The following is a 2,131-nucleotide window of genomic DNA, read 5'->3' as shown; positions in this document are numbered from 1 at the left end:
GATGCCGAAGCATGCCCTGGGTGAGGGGGGTGGTCGAGGGATCCTTCCCACGGTTTATGGTGGATAGTAGCAGGTCGCCCCCACAAGCCCTTGCGAGTCCCGCAGACGGTCCCAGAGGCTGACCCGTTTGGTATCTCCTCACTGTAAGATTTTAAAGCCAGATACACGCACCTACGGAGCTAAAACATTGTATAATAGGTTTTTAGGACACGTTATGTCTCTTGGGACCCCTCCCTCCCCTCCCTAGGAATAGTGCTTCAAATCGATGCTCCTCAATGTGTTAACTGGGTTGAGGAAAATACATTAGGGTTAGGTAACGACTTCGGGGTTAGGGTAACCATTTCTTAGGGTTAGGGTAACAATTTCTTAGGGTTAGAGTATCGATTTCTTAGGGTTAGAGTAACGAAACTAGGGCTTTAGAATTTCAAATTCGCCTACACTCAGGGATGTGGCCGCTTTACAGCCTGAACCTGGCCGATAACAAGCAGAATTTCGACCCCATTTCCTCGTCTACGACCATACCACAGGGAAAGCACCGGTTCTCGTCCGATCACCGAAGTTAAGCCCTGTCGGGCGGGGTTAGTACTTGGATGGGTGACCGCCTGGGAATACCCCGTGTTGTAGGCTTCAATTTTTTGTCTTGCGAACATCTCTAAACGTTTTATCCCAATAAATAGCTCTCCATACACCACAATTTCACATAGAGAGCCGTAGGTGAGTGAGGAACAAAATCAAAGCAAAAAACGAGGGGGGAAAACACCTTTTTGTCAAAAATCGGCCAGCTAATGGCGAAAACTCTAGTGCGATCGACTTTTCTTACAGAGCGCGCGCGAGCGAGTGAGCACGCGCGAGATGAACAGTTTATGATGTCAAATTCTACTTCTGTGATATCAAATCATTCCAAATAACGAACGAAAAAATGAATAGGAAAAAAACGCACACTTCTGAGACGCAGTTTTAAGCCATCGTGACGTGGCAAAACACTCGCACACTTCCAAGAGGAGGCGCGCGAAAAACGGCACTGAAAGTCGACAATGGTTGGATTCAGACTGCAAACGAATCGGGAAAAAGGTTCGATACTTTTACTACTCTGCTAGTTTGTTTCCTTCCCTCGTTCATTCGTTCACTCGCTTGCTCGCACAAAGGATACACTAACGATAGCAATAGCATTTCTAAAAGCGGCTCCAGTGACAATAAAACCGCTCAAAAGGTTCAAAGTGTACTCACGGTCCAAGTCGAATGCCCTTCTATGCTCGCTCGCTCGGTCGATCGGCCGTTTGGTTTCCTTTCATTTCCTTTCCCTTCGCGCGCATAGCACAGCACGGCACGGCACGCACAACCTGCAAATACAAACGAACAGGACTTTACACACAATAGAGCAGACAGGCCTTGAACAAAAACAGCCAGCAAAGTTACGCACCGCCCCGAAACTCACCTTGTTTCCTTCCTCCAGTCTCTCCAATGCACTTCTACCCCTCCAAACGTGCCAACACCTTGGCCAGTTGTGCGTCCTTTGCTTTCTTTGCAAGTCTACCGGTCCACTGCAAAAGCAAAAATACCCTCGATAGTCAGTAAGAGGGCCATATAGACATAGTTTGGATGACTTTTGCGGGGACGAGCGCGAACGCAGGTCCCCACTACCAGAAATTATACGCTCGAGTTACCCACATTTGGGGTAATCGCAAGGGTCAACCCAGTCGAAGTGCAATGAAAGGGCCTCGCCTTGAGAGGACTGCCTCCTTGATCACAGTACCTCCCGCGTCAGGTAAGTATGCTTTTTCAGCGTCTGCCCTCGGTGAAAAAATCCACTTACCCCTAGGTCCTTGTGGTAGTGCTTTGCGCACTTCAGAAAACGTAGGCCAGCGGCCGTTCCTGCCATTGTCTGTTGTCTGAATTATCATCCCTCTTTCACCTCTTCCCCCTCTAAGGGCGGGCGGGGCTCCTGTAAACATAAAAGAATGCTATACCGTTGACTTTGTTTTGGATTGAATGTGTCTTCCCCAGAGGGAAGTGGGCCGCACTCGGAGGTAGTGCTATACCGAGGCAACCCGTGGCTGGGACGAGGCAAGCCTCTTTTCCACAGCCCAGTTCCAAAAATCAGTTTAATATATGAGCTGCTCAATGAGCAGCG

General features: G+C 49.0%; 2 non-coding genes and 1 pseudogene across 2 annotated transcripts; 1 reads left to right on the top strand and 2 right to left on the bottom strand.

The window, feature by feature from the left end:
• Positions 1–508: 508 nt before the first annotated feature.
• On the top strand, positions 509–627 carry LOC136278420 (5S ribosomal RNA). The gene has a single exon (XR_010716304.1). It is a non-coding gene; the product is annotated as a 5S ribosomal RNA (ribosomal RNA).
• Positions 628–1,609: 982 nt separating this feature from the next.
• Positions 1,610–1,773, bottom strand: LOC136278439 (U1 spliceosomal RNA). The gene has a single exon (XR_010716321.1). It is a non-coding gene; the product is annotated as a U1 spliceosomal RNA (small nuclear RNA).
• A 232-nt stretch (positions 1,774–2,005) lies between these two features.
• LOC136278412 (U2 spliceosomal RNA) lies at positions 2,006–2,131 on the bottom strand (annotated as a pseudogene).

The sequence above is a fragment of the Pocillopora verrucosa genome, unplaced genomic scaffold (genome assembly GCF_036669915.1).
Source record: "Pocillopora verrucosa isolate sample1 unplaced genomic scaffold, ASM3666991v2 scaffold_100, whole genome shotgun sequence".
Lineage (NCBI taxonomy): Eukaryota > Metazoa > Cnidaria > Anthozoa > Scleractinia > Pocilloporidae > Pocillopora > Pocillopora verrucosa.
The sequence above is the reverse complement of the archived record's forward strand: the minus strand, read 5'-3'. Positions and strand labels throughout refer to the sequence as shown.